The sequence below is a fragment of the Lygodium microphyllum genome, chromosome 3, assembly GCF_053477565.2.
Source record: "Lygodium microphyllum isolate KBCC chromosome 3, Lygodium_microphyllum_v1.1.10, whole genome shotgun sequence".
Taxonomy (NCBI): domain Eukaryota; kingdom Viridiplantae; phylum Streptophyta; class Polypodiopsida; order Schizaeales; family Lygodiaceae; genus Lygodium; species Lygodium microphyllum.
This window is the reverse complement of record NC_141137.1, coordinates 93,898,792-93,921,903: the sequence shown is the minus strand read 5'-3', so window position 1 is coordinate 93,921,903 and position 23,112 is coordinate 93,898,792. Positions and strand designations below refer to the sequence as shown.

Sequence of the window (23,112 nt, the reverse complement as noted above, 5' to 3'; positions counted from 1 at the left end):
CAAGAAGCATTGGGATGCCGTGAAGGGTATCATGAGGTACCTGAAGGGCACTGCAGATATGTGCATATGCTATGGCAGCCAAGATACAGGAGTCGTGGGGTACACCGACTCTGATTATGCAGGACATGCATATAGTAGGAAGTCCACTTCCGGCTATGTATTCACATATAGTAGGAAGTCCACTTCCGGTTATGTATTCACATATGCTGGAGGTGTTGTTTCTTGGATGTCTAGGGTGTAGAAATGAATAGCCCTTTCTACTACAGAGGCCGAGTATATTGCAGCCACCACTGAGGCTTGCAAGGAGGCCATTTGGTTGGGTCGTGTGGTTTCTGACCTTGGTATTGATGCTATCCCTACACTGCATTCGGATTCTATGAGTGCTATTCAATTAGCCAAGAATCCGACGGTCTTCCATGCGAAGACAAAACACATTGAGGTGAGGTATCACTTCATACGTGGGGTCGTTGAGGACAAGTTTGTTGATCTTTTCAAGATCTCGACTGACCAGAATCCTGCAAATCTGCTCACGAAAAGCCTCTCTATAGAGCACTTTGCCTTCCTCAGGAGGTTGATGGGTGTGGGATGAGATGACGTCTTTCCTCATCTTGTTGTACATGTGTACATGTTGTATTGTCTTTTTTTCTTTTTCTTTTCACTCCTCACTAGGGCAGATTCGCCTTTAAGTGGGAGGTTGTTGGGGGTAAAGGCACCTCCGCCTAGCCACCCATGTATTACTACACTGACAGTCACCGCCACTGCACACTGCAGGTGGTGGGCGCCTGTTCATCGTCACTTTATTCTTTATTCTTTTAGTGATAGTTTGAATAAAGGAAGGCATGGTCACACATTGTGACTGTTGGAGTTCCTATTTCTTGTCTCTCTCTTACTTGCTCTTACTCTCCCACCGTAGCTCTCGAGTCCAAGCTTCAATTCTTCTCTCCCTTTCAAAAATATATTCTAAAATTCCTTACAAAGCCCTACTAATTTACTCCTAATCCACATAAATCATCATCTGTATGGGTTAAAAGCCACCCATTGGATCCAAATAAAACTTGATGTACATCATCTTCAAATACGGCTGTTGACTTGTTCATTGTATGCTTAAATTTTAACAATATCTAAGTGACACCATGCTGACTAGCTTGTCCCAAGCTTTCACATTTTGAATTTATTGATGTTTCTCCAAAATCCCTAGTGCTTGACCAATATTCCTTGATTTTTGTTCAGGACACTAATGGTCTTCTATGCAAGATATCTAGTTTTCTACATGAGATTGTTAGTTTTTTGGGCAAGCCTTTCATTTCCTACACGAGATTGTTGGTTTCTTATGTAGAATGCAAGAGCTATGGTTTCTTTCTTGGGATTGTTGGTTTTTGAGGTAAGATTTTTGGTTTCTTGCATAGGATTGCTAGTCTCATGTGTAGCATTTTTGGTTTCCTACACGAGATTATTGGTTTCCTATGTAGGATTTTACAACTAGAACACTATAATTAAGTAAAAAATTGATTTACATCCACCTCACGCATAGAAGTGATAGATAAATTAGCTTGGAGATCCAATTCTTCCTCATCATCTTCTATTTCAAGAGCTACATTAATGGTTTGTGCCAATAGAGGTCCAAACTTAGGCTTCAAATTAACTCGATTTGCTCTTGAAAGTTTTCTCCTTAGGGCCATGTGTGATAGTCACCATATATGCTCCCCAATCTTGCTTCAACTTGGATAATCTAAATCATGGTCTTTCCAAGAGCATCTAATAGGAGTCACCTAATCCCTCAATTTGAAGAATAACAGAACTTACCTTGAATCTAAGACACTATACTTTAATTAACTAATTCTTGAGAATCCCTAGAGATTGAAGTTTTTTTATTTGCCATTTTAATATGGAAAGGTGCTATAACTAACCCTTGCATCTTCTTAGTAAGATAAAGTTTTCTAGGAATGATGTTAACTCCTAATCCACCATCTAATAACACATCATCAAACTTGTTCCCAAGGTGCTCCACTTGAATTATAGGCACTTTATAATCCACTACTTCTATCTGAGTAGGGACAACTGCATGACATTTTGAAACTCCTTTCATTCAATCAGCATACTTTTGCCACAGTTTTCCTTAACTAGCAACATTTTCTGATAGTAACTTATTCGTAAACCCTAGAATTAAACCCAAAATCTATTCTAAGGTTAATTGCAAAGATGATTTAGCCAAGGTCTTGAACAATTCATGAGAGTTCTCTTGCTATTGATTCATGATTGAGGCTTCTTAATTGGAATCCCTTTGTTGCAACAATTCTTATGGACACTCCTATTGTTGAGCAATTGCTTGAGTTCCTTGCATATCTTGTTGAGGATCAGTAGAACTAAATTGGTTAACCCTTCTTTTCTTTTGTAGTCTATTCACTTTATTTAATGGTGCCTGCTTGGCTTTGTCTTGTACATCCCAATCCATCTTATTCTTTGCTTTAACTCTAGTACTAGTGAGTACTTGGGTCTCCTTAGGACAATCTTCTAGCCATTCCATGATTTCTTTAGGGATCTCTACTAGGATCACTATAGTTGGGGCCAATGGTTGCCAAGGTGCCCCTATCAGTTGTATTTCTCATTGATTTCTGACTTGTATTCCTCTTTCAGTCCCATGGGGTACCCATATCTCACAATTAGGTCCTAAAATGTATCTTTGTCTCCCCTAGTAATAGCATGATCCTCTTGGCCTTTATTATTCCATTGCTTTTATTGACCATTATTCCATTGCCTTTGTTGTGGGTCTTTTCTCCCATATCCTCTGAACTCCTTTGAGGTATCATCTCAATTGCAACCTAATTCTTCACACGTGCTCCTTGTTGTGTCATTGCTTATGCTAGTGCTATTTTACCACCTTTAACTTGGATTGTACAAGCACTCATTTTCCTCATGTCCTATGTTTTGGGAGATGTTACAAGATTTCAGGTTTCTAGGTGTAGTTACTATACCCATATCCTTCAACTACTTTCTTATCTTCTTCTCCATGCTTCTTTCTTGCGTTGTCTTCCCCTCTTTATCTTTGCCTTTCATCATGTCCCTTGAGGACTCCTTGTTCTTCTTAGATCTTTTTTTTCCCGGTAATCTTTTCCTTCTTTTACTCCTTTCACTTTCTCATTTAGTAGATTCGTTGTTTGAATCTGAACATGAAGAAGAATTTTCCTCACTACTATCATCCAAGTCACAATTCTCTATGTTAACTTCAATGACTCCTTACTAGATTTATTTTTGGATTTCTTTGCCCATAATATTGTATCTACCCTGTGGGTAGCTTCAAACAGAATATCAATGATACCATTAGGCTATATTTCAACATTAGTGATAGCACTTGCAATGGTTGGATTTAAGCCCTTGACAAAATAAGAGCCCTATAGTTCTAGTGATTTGATGGTCTATTAGCAACATCTAGGCTATTTAAGAGATTCTTGAACTTTTGTGCATCATCCTCTACAAGCATATATTTCTACTTAATTTAAGTAATTTTCTTCAATACAGTAAAGATAGTTTTATTAGTTTGAAATTTGCTTATTAAGAAAGAAATTTAAGGTGGTTTTAAGTCTAGTATAAGTAATGAAACGTGCAATACCATAGGTATTGTACCAATCCATGGCTTTTTCCTTGAAGGTAATTGCAAACTATTGTAACTTGACTTGATCTCCATACATATTATTGAAGCCACTGGCTATCCATTTTATTTGAATTTGAGCCACATAAAAATCTAGGTCCTCTTAAATCTTCCCTAAAAATTTAAAAGCCCTAACCGTGGGATTAAGTGGCGTGGTTGAGCCATTGTTTACTACTTCTTTTCCTTCTTAAAAACAACTATGGGGTCAAAGCTCAAGGTTTGTTTAGTTTCCACAAAAGAAGCTGTCAAAAGAATTGCACTTCCAAGCACCAAGTGCTATAATCTCTCACTTGATTCCTTAGGAGGAGGGGTTAGGTTGGGATGCAAAGCTACTACTTCCTCTTCTTCATCAAAACTAGCAAGAGAATAATATGCAGAGGATATCCCTACAGAGGTACTAGCATCTTGAAAATTCTATGCGAAATCCTCTTCCAAGATTGAAAATCTTCCTACCTCTCCTCCATTTTGTTATAACTCTTGCTAATGCTTTGCTAATAATTTCCTCAATCTCTGGACTTGTTTGCAGCTTTCAAACAAGAAGTCGTCATGTGCAGAATCACCAAAGTGTTACAAACCTATATCTAACAAGAAAATGCTATGAGGAAATTCTGTGTTCCACTATTTCCCAGTTTACGTGGGGCACTTGACAGCTTTTGACTCCTTAAATGTGCAGCGAACATGGAACCCTTTTTTCACTGGGCTGCCTTAAATTGATCTTAATCTGTCGAGTCATGGTTTCTGATTGTGAGAATTTCTTGGCAGGCCTTTCGCTGATTGCATCTAACCATCAACATCTCCTACTCTGGTGAGCTTGCCACTATCAGTTTTTGCCTTTAATTTGCATCTCATGTGTGCTCGCTGTTTGTAACTTTGATAAGCTGTTTGCAGGCCTAATTCCAAAAAGCTCGAAGACGGATTGTCTGAATTGCAACACCTGAGTTCTCCGCCAATTGCAGTAACCATCTTCTGGTATTTGTCTCTGCAAATGCACTCTATTATTCACATGCACAACCTCTTGATCCTTTTTTTTTTTTTTTTTTTTTTGTGGAACCATGACACATCTTTGAAATATGCTATGCACAGTACACATATATGCATTCATTTTCCTGTAGTTTTGCGCCTTTGTTTGACATGGGGATAAGAGGCATGCATCATCCAAACATTCTGCCATGTTTCATGACATTGGCACATGGTATGTGGATGAGGCATTCCCTCATAAATAATGAACAGAAAATAACACATGCTGAATGAAAAAGGTACTGCAATTTAATTTAGAAATCTTGATAAAGTGTGCAATCAAATGTACTGTTTTGAACGAGACATGGTCCTTCTTGGATGTGCATTGATTGTGCTATTGAATGTATGCACTGCACAGACCTCATTTCTCGATCTCAAACTTTAATATTGCTGCACAACATGCCATGCCTTGCCATTGTAATGTTCTTCTTATACCAATACTTTTAAACAGTTATTAAATGTGTGTGCGTAGAAGAGTACTTGCTGAAAAATTCTCTCTCCAATAGGATAGCACAAGAATGACTTTGACATTCAGTGTATGTATCCAATTTCTTCAGGTGGTGTGTAGTCCACAATGAAAGAGATGTTTGCAGAATTATTTCTGCCATCTTATTTTCATAGCCACTGATGGTGTGAGCTGAAATCATGAAGTACACTGTTTTTCTATAGTCATCGAAACCTAAACGGTAGGATTCAAGGACATAATATTTGATGTTCATAATATTGACATATTTGCATTCATGCCACAGTTCATATTGCTTTTATTACTTATTGCAATAGTGTTTGTCTTTCTGGTTTGTCCTTTACACTGTCCAATTGAGTTTATGCCACATTGCTATGAAATTTTAGAAGACATTAATCGATACAACAATCCTATCTTAATTTTCTGCATGAACATGGATTTTCAGATTTGTCAGTCCTATGTCAAATATTGCTCCCTTTCTATACTTGCTGTCCATGTTGCTGTTGATGGTTGTGAATGTGTATATGACTGTGGATTTCCATATTTATAAAATAAAATCAAGCATGTGCGCTGTCTTTGTGACATAACCATAGTATTATTCCTCGTTGACCATTCTATTTAGTATGGCGTGCATGCCCGCAGTGATAGGGATGACAAACAATGCATAGGTCTGCAGTTTGTTACACTTGTTGAAAATGATATGTTCGACGTCTTGATTTGTTTCTGGTTTCTCTCTTTGGTGATCCACTATGACAGTAGCACGTCTTCTCAAGAGTGGTCTCAGAATGATGGAGGACACTTTTGTGCCATCGTCCCAGCTGGAAGATTGGATTTCTGCTTCTCCCTTCTGCTCCACATCAGGCCTTCATAGCACTCCATGAATGCCTGTTGCCCATCGCACCAACCTGCCTTTCTCTGCTGTGCATCCATTTGGTTTTGGGCTTGTTGCCCCAGCTTTCCCATCTGCACCTCCCCTTTAACTCCATCGAGGCCATGGAGAGGTCCAGCCAGCACCCGCCTCTTCAAACATGCCACCGATCAATTTTTGTCATACCATTCCTTAAACGGGTCATTCTGTTCTGCTGCATGTCAATGTGACATTCTCATCGTCTTGCTTTCAAGGAACTACTTTGGCTAGTTACAGTTCAGGCCAGCAATACTAACTTCAGCAAGCCACTACATCGAATCCTGGAGTGGGGCCAAGTATAGTGCATGGATTCTTCCTGTCCATACGCCCGCTGCTAGGTGCTTGGGTATGGGCACCAATATGCCTGTCCAATCACCTCCACAGAGCCCAAGTTGTCAACTTGGGGAGGGCAAAGAGAGAAACCACGGCAACGCATCCGAAACCACATATCAAGAACAGGAGCGCACATTTACACCGTAGGAGCAGGCCGAGCACAATGAGGTTCTACCATCTAGTGGGACAAGAAACGAAAGCCAGCTCCCTGTAGAGGACTTGCAGGCTGCTAACACTGAGCCTTGGGATGCCAGGGAGACCTTGGTCTTGATCTTGGCAAAGCTGGACTTGGAGGACATGTTGCAAAACGAACAGTTGCCGACCCGCATACTAACAACCAGGCATAGATGATGGAAGCTCATAGTTGACAAACGCTCAAGGTTGGATGTCCATAAAAGTGGCGGGCAATGCAAGACAAGATGGAACAAAGTGCATAGGGAATGAAAAGCAATATACGACTATGAGAAGTAGATTCCATCGGGCCATCCGTCTTCTAGGACATGACCTCTTGGGAGAAGGAGTCACGGAAGTTAATTGGTCTCATTTGACTGGCGGATGTATGACACAATCGAGAGCCAAATGGGTCGTGCACATATTGCCAATTCGGGTGATGATCTTGTTGACACTTTGTTAGATCTGGTGCTTGAAGTAGGTTGCTATATTCCATTTTTAAAATAAATGTTTCTAAATGCAAGGTTTGATTTACAACTATATTTTGGACTATATTTAAGGGCCACAATATGTAAATCGGGCCAAAAAAGTATCCTTCATGACTTTTTCTAGATTTGTGAATTGTACATGTAGGCACATCCACACATGGATGCAAGGAATGACAATGAGAACGGGGCATCCATGCAAGGAGATGGAGTAGAAGTGGATGAGGATCAAGTTGCTGTTGACACTTCCACTACAGGGGGCCACAAGCACCACAAGCACCACAAGCCAAATAGGACAACATTGGGAAGAGATTTAGAGGAAACTGCCAAGCAGCTGATGGACCACTTTATTGAGATTGAGTCGAGAAGAGTTGAATGGAAGCGAGAGGCCTTGCAATCTAGTTTAGCTAGCTAGAGGGAGTCATAAGATGCTAATTTGTCTTTGCAAAGAGAGCGCCTCAATCCAAAGGAAGGGGCAAATTGTTCCTTGTTGGTGGTCATTTGTGACAGCCATTTGTATTGAAGATTGAAAAAGATTAGCCCTAAATCCATAGTTACCAGGAATGGGGAACGGGACCCTCCGGAACGGGGGGAACGCCCAAAGTTAGGAAACGGGAACAGAGGGAACGGCTATATATATATATATATATATATATATATATATATATATATATATATATATATATAGAGAGAGAGAGAGAGAGAGAGAGAGAGAGAGAGAGAGAGAGAGAGAGAGAGAGAGGGAGAGAGAGAGAGAGAGAGAGAGATTAACGTCTACATAAGGCCAATGTGGCTTATGAGACAAAATCCAGAGTACATCCATGTCTAATGTCATCTCATCAGTAAGGTAAAGATAACATTACAAATAAGTGGGTGGCCTATGAAACAATACTGAAAATATACTGAAAATAACTATAGGATGGGACTATACTAGGGTTGAACCATGTGTAGTGTTGTTTCACCGATAGAAAAGAAAAGAAAAGGAAAGGAGAACTAGATCTGATAGAGCCATGTACAAAAGTGTGGTGGAGACTATGGGCTGTAGCTGATCTCAAGATCTACACATGATCGCAGCTATGATGCGGTCCCTAGCTGCTTCACTGATATGCCTGGTGGTGAGTCTTCGGTGTCTCGGATAATGGCTCTAATCCGACTATGGTGTGGCCTCCTCGGACGTGGTCCTGGTAGACGGGGTCGTCGTGCTCGATGAAGGGAAAAGGGCTCTATCCAATGTGACTCCATGGCGTGGCCTGTAAGGTGTCTGGCGGTGTGGCTCTGTCTTTGCTAGGCTGGTAGTGTCAGTAGGGTCGGCTCTGTAGAAAAAGTCTGTCACACTGCTCTCTGCGTGTGTCCTTTTGGATGAGCTGGCCTCCTGTCTCGCAGTAGTGCAGTTCGGCGCCTCTCGAGCTCCAGGAGGAAAAGACCTAGGCATCTCTGGTCCTCATACTCCATGATGCGACGAAGAGGTCCAAATCCATCACAGAAGAGGTAGTGGTACCGTCCTCGTATGTCATAGTATACTATGCATTTGCATATGTAGTGCTCCTCCGTCTCAGGCTTTCGACCACAAAGCTAGCAAGTCCTATCCTTTGCTAGGATATTTGTCCATCTGCCTGTCACCATTTGAAGCCTATGTGAGGAGGTGCAAATCTGTCCGATAGCAACCCGTACGCCATGGGAGAGATAGGTGTCCATATATGCTGGCCGAATAGTGAAACCATCATCAGAGAGACACAAGAAATGACCCCTGTAGAACTCCATCCTCGATCTTAGAGGGAGTGGTGGATGGATCCATGTCCTTGCTGTCTCAATCCTCAAGATATCAGCTGTGATCACTTGGTTCAGCTCTGACTGGCTGAGAGAAAGTGTAGGGCAGTCAATGCTATAATCCAAAGGTGGAAGACGGTCAATATCCAAACCATGTAGGCTTATCCAAATAGCCATCTGTGAAAACCAATAGTTCTTCTCGCCTCGTGCTGCTAGTTGTCTAGATGAGGTTAGTGCCAATCTAGAGTGTCTATGGCGTGGAAGTTCCCATAGTCTGTGTCAAAAGGTCACTGCCCTGAAGAGTATTTCCGTAACTATAGGTGTTGCCCCTAGCTCTACTCTGACAATGGGATGTGGGGTGGAGGACTTACTCCTAATCATGCGTGCTATCATCATGATCAATGGCCTTTCTATGCTATCCCAACCATCACAATAATCCCTCTCTACTCCAATCTGATCAATGAGTGGGCTAAGACGCCTGTGGTACAAGCTGCAACCCCATACTTTGCTCCATATAGTAATGTAGGTGTGACTAGGGTGTGAAACAACCAGAGTTTGGTGCGGGGCTCTTGGAACTGTATGTGAGCACATTGACTCTCGAGTGCCCCTAGTGCTGCGTATCCACGTGCTAGACGTGCCTCTGATGCCCCTCTCAACGAAAAACGTGGGCCAGAGAAGGTGACTCCCAAATAGACATATTCCCTCACATGCTCCAATATGTCTCCCAAATGTGAACTAGTACATAGATCTAGTCACCCATGCTATTGAAGTATTGAAAACCATGGTTTTGGTCTTCCCAAGGTTCACTGTGAGGTCTTATCTCTACAAAAGATATGTAAAGCTTCTAGATGGCACTGCAATCCCTCCGGTGAATCTGAAATGAGAACAATATCATCTGCATACAGTAATATTGGTATCAGCACTCCTACCAGGCTGGCTCTAGCTCCTCCTCCTCGGTATATGTAATCAGACACTTCATCTATGTATAGACCAAACAATGTGGGTGAAAGTGGACATCCTTGTTTCACTCCTTTGGTACTGTCAATCCTCTCTGATAGCCCCCCAGGTGCTTGTACATGACTTGTCACTGCCTCATATAATGCATAGACACTCCATCGTATACCCTTTGGTACTTCAATGTCCTGCAATCTTTGCATGATGCGTGTACGAGGCACTGTATCAAAAGCTTTGCAAAAGTCTACAAGGCAACAATAGATCCTCTTGTCTCGGGCTCGACCCTCCTCAATAATGGCTCTAAGTGTGAGAATATGGTCCAGTGTGGTATATCCTCGTCTGAAACCTGCCTGTCCTTGTGCTCTCTTGCCTTGCATTTCAGCCCACTCACTGAGTTCATGCTCCAATATAGATCCATTTATCTTGGCCAAAGTATGACTGATCATGATAGTCCTATAGTTGCTAGGGATCAGGGGATCACCACTTTTAAATAGCGGGATTATAGTATTGTCTGACCAACTCATAGGGAATCCTTCACATACTGCTCTATTGAACATATGTGCTAATATGGGTGCTAATATGTCACAAGCACGTGAGAAATGTTCTGCTACTAGTCTATCCTCATCCTATGCTCTCCCATTTTGTAATCTATAAATTGCATCCCTAACCATTTTCCATGTGAAGAAAGACCACTGTGTTGGCCTACAAGCTTGTGAGGGCTGCATAGGTGGCTGTCCTGGCAGGTCATACAGCTGTCTCCCATAGTCAAGCCAAGCATCTGGTGATGTAATCTGTATGGGGGGTTGTCTTTCATGAAACATCCTCCATGCACTCTTGCTATCCCGCCCCAAAAATAGCTGATATATCTTTGCTTCTGCTTTCGTTAAGTAGTCTCGTTTCTTCTTCCGCACAAGGCGTTCAAACGCCTTTGCTTGGTGATGTGTCTGAGTGCCTAGCTCCACTTCTCTTTGTAAGCGAGCTCGGGTGACTTTACACTCATCATCATACCAACTATTTTGGGGAGTAATAGATTGTATGGGTCTACATCGGGGCAAGGTGTGTGGGAATGCATACATGGCTGATCCATGTATGGCCTCTTCTAAATCCTTTGTACATTCTTCCAACGATCTACTCAAGTCCAATGTATGTAAATTGGTCTACAGAGAACCACTGTAGATATGTGAGGTGTCTTCTATAAAGTAGTATTTGGGATGTCAAGGGAGGCATGGTGTTTCATGTTTCATATGTACACAAGAGAGCATGAATGTCAAAATAGCATAACCTGTTGCTATGCCAATTGGTCTCTTAGATATCTTAATGTTTTGGATGTTTGGTATCAATGTTGGTGAGCCCATCAAGTAGTCCATAGTACTTGCCCCTCCTTTGTGATTCTAGCATGTCAAATTGTCAGACCCTGGCCATTATGGTAGACCATTAAAGATGGCTAGTCTATGTGCACTTCCCAAAGTCAATAGGTGTGTCCCATAAGTACTCACTTCTTTATCTTGGGCTCTCCTGTGTAGGCTTATATCATCTATGTCAATCTCTTTGAACATGGCATTATCATGCATATAAAAGTCACTCTGTCTATCTCCAGTGTGTGCATTGAAATCTCCTACTAATAATATGTCCCCAATGCTAGCATATCTCATGATATCCTCATAAAGTACATCAAAGGGAGATCCATCTCGTGTGGCATAGGTAGAATTTGCAGGAGGGAAGTAGCATATTGTGATGAATATATCCCGTGGTCTTTCTGCATGTATCCTAATCCATAAATATCGTGCATCATCATCTCATTTCATTACTTGCACTATCCCTTTGAGATCTTTCTGGTATAGTATGGCCACACCTCCAGAACCCCTAGTGCTTCCTGGTTTTCTAGCTGCTGGACAAAATGCACTTTCCCACCTGTATCCCCGCACGTCTGGTAGTCGACTACCTTTACATTGGTGTGTTTCTGTGTACATTGCTATATCTATGTTTCGGAAGCTATCTTCAAAGTAATCAGCATCCAAGCGTAGGGCTCCATTACAATTCCATATTGACATCTGAAGTGTCTCATAGGCCTCGTACCGTCACGAAGTCCTTTTGTCTGTGATGATGACTCGTCCATCCCTATAAACAGCCCACTTTCCCTCTTTGCGAGCATCCAATACCTTGGGCATGTGTATGAGCTATTTGTGCTGGGGTAAGGTCCTCATCCAAATAGATCTTCTCACCCTTGAGGGCTTTCCTCTTGGAGAGGAAGGCCCTTTTTTTCTCTATGTCCCCAAAGCGAAGAATTAGAGCCTTGGACTTAGAGTCCTCTTTCCCCACTCTCCAAGCACTGACGATAGGTACATCTGAAGCCCCAATTTTGTCAGCAAGTGTCTTAGCATCTTCTTATGGGCTGCTCTTCTCTTCCCATCCTACTACCTGTACATGTAAAACCCTAGCCCGTCTCCTAGGCTCTTCTTCCAAGATAGCATTCACTACTTTAGTTTTGTTCACTGATGCTCCCTTATTCTTTTTTATTACCTCAATCCATGGGCTGGCTTCTTTTATCTGCTTCTGTGTTGTCTTTGTCACTTCTGCCCATGAGTGAATCTCCCTTTCACATGCCTTCAAAGCCTCTTTCTCTTTTTGTAATTCTTCTTGCACGTTCTTTTCTTTTTTCTTAATTGTATTCAATTCTTCCCTCAGTTCTAAGATTTCTGATTTGTAGGCATCTACAACATTCAACATTTCAGTTTCCAGCGTGCGCATTTCGGACAGCATTTGTACCTGTAAGTCATTCTTAATCTTTATTTGCATGTCTTGCATTTCTGCCCTCTGATTTACCATCAGTTTGGCTTTGACCTGCTCTCGTATTTCTTTCTCCAATTCTTGTCTCATAATTCGTAGTTCAGAGCGAATCATGAGATTAATTTCTTCGTATTTCTTTTCACTCATGGTGCGTGAGGTCTTTCCATACCTGCCAAATGCTGCGGAGACGGTCCAATCACGGACCCTACGGCCATACGTCTTGTACCGTGTGTTCTTAGAAGGGGTGTTGAACATTGCTTCCATGGACGGTTGTGTTAGTTCTTGATCAGATTCGTCTCCCAGATATTCATTTTCCATGGTTTGATGCTTGCATTTGTCTACATTATCCATCTCTCACACACTGTGTGCAAAGCCACTCAACTTGTACTTTGTACTGTCAAATTAGAGCAATTTTTGTTATTCCTGCAAATTTCCAGGGTTTCCCTAACCCCTCACTAAATTTTTGTAAGCCAAGTAATCTTTTACGAGCTCAAATGCCTTCACACTGTTTATAGTCATTGCAAAAATACAGATTGTAGCCCTAGTCATTGCATTATTGCATACTCCAGGACATGATCAAAATCAGAGTGAATGCATCATTGTCTAGTCCACAAGCCAGTGCATCAGTACATTCACCCAGGTTTGCATTCATGTCATTCTGAGTACATTCTTGTCATATCAATCTGACTATGTTTGCAATCTCAGTACATTGGCATCTGGGTCTGTGTCAGTACCTTGTTGTGTGTCAGTATATTACTACATAGGGTACGCCTGCGTCAATGCATTCAGTACATCTCTGCAACACTATAGTGCTAATGACAGGTTTGCCTCACGCCAAGCACATTCCTACTCACGACAAGTCTACCTCACGTAAGAGAGGTCTGATGTCACGCCAGGTAGGTCACTCGTGAAATTAGAGACATAATAATTAAGTTTCAACAATAATAAAGATTCAAAACACTGTAATCAACAATGGATTGTTGCATTCATGATTCAACATTGTAATCAACAATGTTGCATAAGTCCAACAAGTGTGCATTGCAAAGACACAAAATGTGCACTAAACTTTAAAGTCTAAAGATCCAAGTTACAAGAGCTCCAATTTCCAAGTCAATACTCTAAAGTTTCAAAAGGCGAGCCGCTAAGTGCTTTTATTCATGGAAGATGGCTCGACTTTGAATGTTCATCCTGCTGAACAACATCCTGGCCATCGCCATCACTAGCATCATCGTCATCTTTTTCCCAATGCATAAAAGAATCAGCCTTTGCAACTGATGTATGAGCTAGCAAGCAAAGATTGGAGCTCACATAAATTAGGTCATTCGTCTTTATTGAACCAATACGATTTATCTTCTTTGAGTGAATGTGATTGTATGAGCTCCATAGTTGCTCTAAATAAGAAGAGCTAATTGTTTGGCTAATAATACGAATAGCCAAACTTTGCAACTCTGGAGCTTCTGCCCCGTAGTCCTCGCACCATAAAGCAGCCCCAACCCAATATTTGTCCTATCCTCTAGTGCATCCTCTGTACCAAACATCGCTAATGTTTCCCGATACATAGAGAGCTGATTTTTAATTTTGCGTTGCATTTCACGGCTAGGATAAAGCCTTGCAAGCAATGTGTTCCAAGCCTTGACCACCTCAAGGTCTCTTTCTTGCATCTTTCCTTGAAACTCAGGATCAAGCACATATGCTGCAGAGCATGCATAGGAGAGTCATACTCATTCCATCTGTTGATGCATAACTCCTTGATCTGCTCATACCTGTGTGCATTTGGTTCCAAACTCTCCAACTTCTCAATCATGCGATCCATACCTTCATAGATCTTCCCAATGCATGGATCCATGCCATCTGCAAGCCTCAACATGTGTATAATAGGATCAACCATGTGATTGGTGCGATTCACCTTATCCCAAAAATCTCTATCAAAGACATATGCATTACATAACACAATAGTAACAGTGGCAGCCCCAGTCTAATTTTCATACTCATCACTAGCAAATAGCTTCCTAATTGCACCTTTGCAATAGTGCAATCGACCAAGCATAAGAAAGTTATATGCAAATCGTGTATCCGAGTATTTGAGAAGTTCTTTGTCACTTCTCTTGCGAAACTCAGCATGTAAGTACTGATGATTACATATAAATATGATAATCTTGTTGCCTTTCGCAACAAGAGATGTAATCCATGGCAAGTCCCCAATATCGTTCAACAAGTTATTCAAGCAATGCGCCATGCATGGACTAAAGGTGATATGTGGATACATTGCTATTAAAATGTTTCATGCTGCCCTGTTTGTAGGTTCACCATCTACCGCAAACTATACTACATTTTCTGCCCCAACAGCCTACACTGCCTCGCACCACTCGGGTGCCAATACATCTACACTCTTTCCAGTCTTTGAAGCATCATGACTACCAATGAAGTATGCATCCCCATGAGAATATGCGACAACACCATGTATGGACCTATGGCATGTGTCACTCCATCCATCTACTATCAATGTCACTCCATTTCTTGCCCATTGATTGCGAATATTTGCTATTGCAATCTCTATGGCTGCTTTCTCTTTTTGAAGCGATGTAGTCCTGATAGTTTTTGATTAAGGGGGCTTATATGTGGGTCCATACTTTGCAATTTTTGTCACCATATTTAAAAAGTAATGTGACTTGGCTGATTTGAATGCAATATGGTCATGGTAAAAAAAGCGTGCCACTGCTGCATCTGTTTCCTCTTTTTTCTTTGGTTCCCATGATGTGTGCAATGAACTCTGTCTAACACCACGACCTGTTGCTAGTGGTGGCCCACGAGAAGGCTACGTAGCCACTAATCTTGGTGGTCTTCTGCATGAAGCACCATGCCTTGCTGGCCTTGGGAGTCCATGTTGTTGGATCCACTGCTATATTTGGCGTCCTCCTAGCATGTGAATTCCCCATAGAAGTGGCTATGCGGTCATGTAACTCCTGCCTTTTCTCAATTGATACATCGGTGCAAAAATCACCTCTTTTCCCTCCTCATGTAGAAGATGGGCTCTCACTTTATCAACCCCACTAGTGCGAGCATAAGAGCAAGGTTTGCATTTCCAAGGGCGAGCCCCTCCACCTCTCAATGGCACCCCTGCATCTACCTCATCCCACCATGACCAAGTAGTGCTTTGACTTTGTTCAGTTGTAGATGAAGTACTTGCTGAGGATGATGAAGATCCCATAGATGTCAATGCGGTCATCTATATAAAAGTGACAAATAATCAGTAAAGTTCAATGAAATTGCAGAAATTTGCAGCTAAAATTTCAACATGCATGTGTTAAATGTTTGCTGAAAATGCCCGAACTTTAGTGCTACTTCAGCTTGCATTCCTTTTATTGAAAATGTCACAAATTTGGGGCATTCCAGCTTGCATTTCCTTGCTGAAAATGCCCCAAAATTTGGCATATTGTCAGCTTCCAAATTTGGGGCAATGATTGATTCAAAATGCCACAAATTTGGGGCATTCCAGCCTGCATTCCCTTGCTGAAAATGCCCCAAAAATTGGTGCATTTTCAGCTCCCAAATTTGGAGCAATGACTGATTCAAAATGCCCCAAATTTGGGGGCTCTTTCAGATCCCGGGATGATGGATCCCAAATGCCCCACATTTGGGGACATTGCAGCCAAATTTGGGCCCCAATCCTTGAGAAAGCCCCAAATTTTGGGGCAACTGCCAACAACTGATCCAGAATGCCCCAAATTTGGGGGAGATAATGATCCCACTGAACAAAAATCAGTGCTGAGTAGATAAATACTTTGGTGCTTTACATGAGAGTCCTCGCTTGATCGCAGGCAGGAGCCAGGCTAGGCAGGTAGGAGAGGTGGGCTAGGTAGACAGGAGATGTCAAAAGATGACGTACCAGCAAGATAGTGGGGTTTGCAGGGAGAAACATGGAGTGAACTTGGCAAATATGGAGAAGTAAAGGGAAGAGAGAAGAAACTCTGATGAATGGAATGATGAAGACCTGAATCATGGAGTGAATGTGATACAAGGGAACAAGGGTGCCGTAGCACAAGAAAGATGATGAAGACAACCATGAACCATGAACCGCAATGTCCTCTTGAAGGGGTGTCAAGGTAGTGGAGAGACTGGAGAGAAGAGGTGACGGATTGAATGAATCAGTTGTAAGGAATGAATGAGAGAGTGGCCTATAAATCGGCACAGTTAGTCTAGGGGGTGGTGCCCCTTTTTGGGGCTTCAAACCCTAAATGCAAAATGTAGAAACACAAAAACGCAAACTGCGGGTGAAGGGTCTCTCAACACCCCCTCTCAAGCCCAAAAAGGGAAACAAGAGAAGAGTGAGGTGGAGATGCAATGCTACATGTTGAAGAATGCTTATGTAGCAGGTGCCACTTGGACAGTGTCCCTCGTGGGGAAATTGTTCACTTGCCCAAGCGCCCTAGTACAAAGATGATGAAAACATGCAATGCATAGGAGGAATGTTGGACTTTGTGTGGTGCCGAGAACCATAAGGATATACTCATACTCAATCTCGGGAGGTGGGTTCATGCTGACCAAGGGACAAAGAAAATCCACGTGTAATCTAGGAATACCACCTGAAAGGAGACCTTTGAAGATAGTTAGGAGACTGGATGAGCTGTAGAACCTGAAACTCAAACTTGGGAGAGAAGCCACTAGCTCAGTGACTCCATGCTAGAAGGAATACGAAGCCCTAGCCACCAAGCCGCTGTTAAAGACCCAAGGGCCCTGATCTAGGTAGATTCTCTAGATCCTAGGTATGAGTAAAGGAAATGAGTGCTCAAAGGAGAGCCACTCCTCGAAAGTGAAAGGTGGTGGTGTGTGAAGAACTTCATGGCACATAGGGTCCCCCTCTAAGTTGGAAGGAGTAGAAGTAGGAGCCCGGAAGCCCCCTTTGAGGGCGAAGTAAGAAAACCCCCCTTTGAATCCCAGTCTGAGAGAGAAAGGGAATCCAGCTACTCATGGCTCACGGACTGCAAAGCATCTGATGACAAAGGAAATGCCGTTGGATGTGTCGAAGAAGAGATTTGGGGCTTGGAAGAAGAAGCCGGAAAGCACCCCGAAGTGGCCTCTCCAACTTGAGTGGAAGAGGGTGGGGAAGGAGGCTCAAGATGAGCCAAGGGTGGGGAACAGTCGTGGGCTCTCAAGAGAGTGGATTGTGGAGGAGATATGTGGGCCGTGGAGCCATTGTACGTGGAAGTGGGTGGGGGAAGTCTCCACGTAGTGGGGTGGTCTCTAGGAGGGCTTATTGCCTCGTAAGGTCTTAGAGCCTCCATGTGCTCGAAAGGACTAGGTGCGTGTCGATTGCGGTTTATTGCCTTGAGCATAATACTTCGATAGCCAATGCAAAATGATTTCTGTGGCCCAGAAAGGAGAGGTGGCACAAGGAGTACTTGGTGAAAGATGCATATACTCCGGAGGGGTGGGGAGCAAAGGTCGAAGTCGACAGTCTTTGGTGGGATGACCGTTCATGCCACAGTAGGAACACCTAGTAGACTGGTCATCTGTTGGTGAAGAAGCCATAGGTACCCGTGTGCCTTGTTGAAAAAGGAAGAGGTTAGCCACGAACCATGAACTGCAATGTCCGCCTCAAGGGGCGTGAGGGCAATGCAAAGCATGAACCGCAATGTCCACCTTAAGGGGTAGGAGGGTAGTGGAAGGGCTGAAAGTGAACTGGTAGTGGGAGGAGGATGTTACCAGCAGTAAGAGGTTGCAACCAGTAGAAAAACACTGGTGAGGAGAGAGAAAGACTAAAAACGTAGGAAAAACCAGCAGTAGCAGTCGACATTTTAAAATCAGCCCCAAATAGAGTGTGGTAGATTGAAAACAAGCACCAGTCTGTTATAGACAGCAATGGCCAACTCGGACCGTGGTGTCCTCCGCGTCCGGGGTGTGGGCAGCAAGCTAAAATACCTGAAATCTGCCAAAAGGAGATTGTTTTCTGAATGGAGAGTGATCAGTAATTGTCGCTCTGTTGTAAACAGCTGCAAATTGTGGGTGGAAGGCTGGAAAACAGGCGCCAGACTGTAGATGACAGCAAGGGACAGCCGAGACTGCGATGTCCTCCGCGAAAGGGGTGTGGACAGCAAGTTGAAAACACCTGAAACCTGCAAAAACGAGATTTTGATGCAGCAGAAGAAGAAGAGAAGTGGATGCCGAACCCGCCACCGGTCTTTGCCGTTGCTGGAGTGGAGGGTGCCGCTGTTTGAGCAGATCCAGCTCTAATACCATGTCAAAAGATGATGTACCAGCGAGACAATAGGGTTTGTGGGGAGGAACACGGAGTGAACTCGGCAAATATGGAGAAGAGAAGGGAAGAGAGAAGAAACTCTAATGAATGGAATGATGAAGACTTGAATCATGGAGCGAATGTGGTACAAGGGAGCAAGGGTGCCGTAGCACAAGGAAGATGATGAAGACAGCCATGAACCATGAAGCACAATGTCCTCCTGAAAGGGTGTGAGGGTAGTGGAGAGGTTGGAGAGAAGAGGTGACGGACTGAATGAATTAGACGTAAGGAATGAATGAGAGAGTGGCTTGTAAATATGTTGGAAGAAGAGCATAGCTAAGAGAGATGGGAGTCGAGCAGGAGTGAGCATGAGAGTGTGATGGTTGGAGAGTGTGTAAGCAGAGTGAAAGTATGAATTGATAAGAGTGTACCAACAATGTGTGTTGGTACACAAAGAATAAAATGTATTTATACTTAGGGCACGTAAAGGGTGCATTCACATGTACAATGTGCATGTACTATGTTAGAGATCAACGCTGGTACGGGACTGTGCAGTCGGCTGCACAGTCAGACTGTGCAGTCGGACTGCCACGTGGTAGTCCGACTGCCTGCAGTCCAGTCGGCTGCATTTAATGCAGCCGACCTGCCCTGGTTTTCGCCCAGTTTCTTGGCTATAAATAGCTGAGGACTTCAGCAGTTTTCTACACTTCTCTGCTCGCAGATTACAGACTGGTGGCACGCGCAGATTCCGTCTCTATTCGCAGATTTCAGACAGGAGACAGTGCAGACTGTAGCGGACTTCGAGGTGAACAGCAGGTTGCATCGTCGAGGTGGAGACACGCAGTCCAGCTCACTGCGCCTGTGTATATATCTGCATATCTTTGTATTCAGCACACTTTATACAGCAGATCTTCATCTACCACTGTCTCTTTCTCTCTCTTCTCTCTCTGCGTTCTCTCTCTCTCAGTCCTACGCTTCCGCACCGCTGCACTCTGACATGGTATCAGAGCAGTGTTAGAGGGCTGACTGAGCGCAGAACAAACCTGAAGAGGAGTTTCTATCGCGACACAAATTTGCGTTTTCAGCGTTTGAGGGCAGGCAGGAGGGCTGCGCCTCGGAATAAGGCTGAAGCGAGCGTGGGCGCGCAGGAAAGGAGTCCAGGTGGTGAATTTGCTGCTGTTTATTGCTGTTTGACGAGGAGGAAGTTTGAGTTTTCAGCTTTCAAGTGCAGGTTTTGTTTTTTCATCGCCTCCGGCGGGTGAAGAAGTTTCAGGACGCGGAAGAGTCTTAGCAGGCTGAGTTTTCACAGTCAGAGGGGGCTGCTTTTGCGTTTGTGAAGGCATTACAGGTGAAGATGTCTACAGAGATTGACTTGGAGTTCCAGACGATTATGGACCGGAAGGTGCCTGTCTTACCGGCTCTTCCCGCAGATCAGAAGCTCGATGGCGACAACTACCACATCTGGCGCGTCATGATGTTGGCCATCCTTGAGTCCTATGATTTGGCGGAGCTTATTCTCACTGGGACAAACTGAATGCCAGGATTCGTTCCTTTCTTTTTCTATCTTGTACTACAGCCCTGATAGCTCACATCGAGCACTTGACGGTGGCTCGGGAGATATGGCTGGAGCTTGATCAGATGTACAACTGGATGACCCTTATGAAGCGGGTTTCTTTGGAGGTTCAGATGCAGACCTTGTCCGTAAACAAGTCTTCTTCGCTACGGGAGCACATCAACAAGCTAAGACAGCTTCAGATGCAGGTTCAGAATGCGGGGAAGCCGATTTCCTCCGAAGACATGACGATCACACTCTTGTCCCAGTTGCTGCCACGATTCGGTACATTCTACTCTGCCCTTATTGCTTCGGGGTGAGAGTCTACTCTTCGTTGGGAAGAGTTGGTTCCTATGGTCTTGGACCAAGAGGAACAGCTCAAGGGACAGAATGCTTCCAAGTCGGAGGTACTGACAGGTCAAGCCTCTCAAAAGAAGGGGAAGGACCAAAAGAAGAAGAAGGGGGATAACAAGTCAAAGAAGGACAAGGACAAGGACAAGGACAAAGAATCCACATGTCATATTTGTGGAAAGACTGGCCATTGGAAGAAGGATTGCTGCACCCTCATCAGCTGCATTTCTTCATCTAGCTGTCATTGAGGACTCTTCACTGAATGCTTCTGATGCTGCGATGATGGCTCCCCAGGCTCAAGAGTGGATTATGGCATGCTCAGTTTGGTCACCTCAACTATGATTATCTTCGGAGGGCGTCTTGTGGACTGCTTGTTCGAGGGTTGCCGGATATAGTGGTGAGCCAGCAGCCATGTGTCTCCTGCATTCGTGGGAAGCAGCATAGGGATGCCATTCCCCACACAGCTTCACGGTGGTCTACTTCACCGATGGAGCTTGTATCTACGGATCTATGTGGCCCTATGAGGAACGAGTCCTTGCGTGGGAGCTCCTACTTCATGTTGATCATAGCTGACTACAGCAGGATGACATGGGTCTATTTCTTGGTATTAAAGTCAGAAGCTTTCTCCCACTTCAAGGATTGGCTTCTCTTTGAGGAGAACCGATCGGGCCGGAAGTTGAAGACCTTGCGATGTGACAAGGGTGGTGAATTTGTTTCTAATGAGTTTGCTCGGTTTTGTGCAGATAAAGGTATTCACCAGGAGTTTGCTAATACCAACACTCCTCTCAAGAAAATGGCATTCTTGAACGGAAGAACCGCAGTGTGATCGAAATGGCGCGCACCATGATGGAGCACCGACAGAACCCTCAGGTTCTGTGGGCTGAGGCTGTGGCTACTGCAGTCCACATCCTTAATCGATCCCCCACTTCGGCCGTTGATGGGATGACACCTTTTGAGGCTTACTTTGGGACTAAGCCCGATGTTTCTTACTTTAGGGTCTTTGGGTGTGATGCCTATGTTCACATTCCCAAGGCTCATCGTGATAAATTTGAAGCAGCTTCCCGAAGACAGGTATTTGTTGGCTACAGCTCCCAGTCCCAAGGCCATCGATTGTATGATCCCGTCAAGCGGGATGTGTACACTAGTCGCGATGTGTGGTTTGTGGAGGTTCCGGCCATATCAACGGGTGAGGAGCATCCCGTTCTTGGAGATCCAGGGGAGAGTTGGGCTCCTGCTACCGTTCCATTGGAGCCTGTGCCTTTTGATTATGATTCTGTTTCTGACACAGAGTCTACTGTTCCACCGGTCACCCCTGAGAAGTTACCACCGGTGGATATTCCAGAGTCTTCAGCTGATGGAGAGAGACGAGGGGAGGTTTGGCCTCCTCCTCGATGGGCCCGTGACACACTCCGTGATTCAAGGATCGAGGGGGTTCCTGAGGAGTGGGGACCGCAGGATGGTCCTGTCAGAGTGCAGCGGTGCGGAAGCGTAGGACTGAGAGAGAGAGAGAACGCAGAGAGAAAAGGGAGAGAAAGAGACAGTGTACAATGAAGATCTGCTGTATAAAGAATGCTGAATACAAAGATATACACGGGCGCAGTGCGCTGGACTGCGTGTCTCTACCTCGACGATGCGACCTGCTGTCCACCTCGAAGTCTGCTGCAGTCTGCACTGTCTGCTGTCTGAAATCTGTGAACAGAGACAGAAATCTGCACGGCACCGGTCTGTAATCTGCGACAGAGAATAGTGGCCAGACTGCTGAAAACGTCAGCAATAAATAGGCGAAAAATCACCTAGAATGGGGCTCAAAATGGGGCGCAGCCTGGAATAAAATGGCTGCAGGCAGTCGGACTGCCACGTGGCAGTCCGACTGCACAGTCCGACTGTGCAGCTGGTCCGACTGCTGGACCAGCTGTGCTGGTGCCTAAAAAACAGGCTATGAACTCTAACACCCCCTCTCAGAGCCTGGACAGGGCAGAAGCCTGAGGGATCTGGAATGTTGCCGAAGTAGAGCCTGAGGAAGCGCCTTCGTAAACAAATCCGCAAGATTATCCTCCGTCTTGCAATACTCCACAGTGATGGTCTCATCCAGAAGCTTTTCTCGGATGAAGTGGTACTGGATCTCAATGTGCTTCGTCCGGGCATGAAAAACAGGGTTCCTTGCCAAGGCAATGCAACTCTCATTGTCACATCGCAGCAATGTAGGACGAGTTTGGGGGCACCCAAGCTCCTCCAACAATCTCCGAAGCCACACTACCTCGCATGTGGTGGAAGATGCGGCCCGATACTCCGCCTCAGTAGATGAAAGGGCTACCGTGGGCTGCTTCTTGCTACTCCATGAAATAACACTTGCACCCAAAGTAAAGCAGTAACCTGTTGTAGACCGCCTGTGGTCCACGTCACCGGCCCAATCCGAGTCGCTCCAACCTGCAAGTACAAGATCT

General features: G+C 44.1%; 1 protein-coding gene and 1 pseudogene across 7 annotated transcripts in view; one reads left to right on the top strand and one right to left on the bottom strand.

Moving 5' to 3' along the window:
- Window positions 1-3,919: 3,919 nt before the first annotated feature.
- The window catches only part of LOC148038623 (Pentatricopeptide repeat (PPR) superfamily protein), a 56,294-nt gene continuing 37,101 nt past the window's right edge, over window positions 3,920-23,112 (top strand). Inside the window, exons 1-4 of one of the 7 annotated variants that reach the window (XM_087673846.1) lie at window positions 4,062-4,313; window positions 4,409-4,451; window positions 4,535-4,615; window positions 5,221-5,349. The gene's annotated coding sequence lies outside the window, so the exon portion shown is untranslated. The other 6 variants (XM_087673844.1, XM_087673847.1, XM_087673848.1 and 3 more) reach the window with 6 other exon arrangements.
- LOC148038624 (uncharacterized) lies at window positions 11,822-12,848 on the bottom strand (annotated as a pseudogene).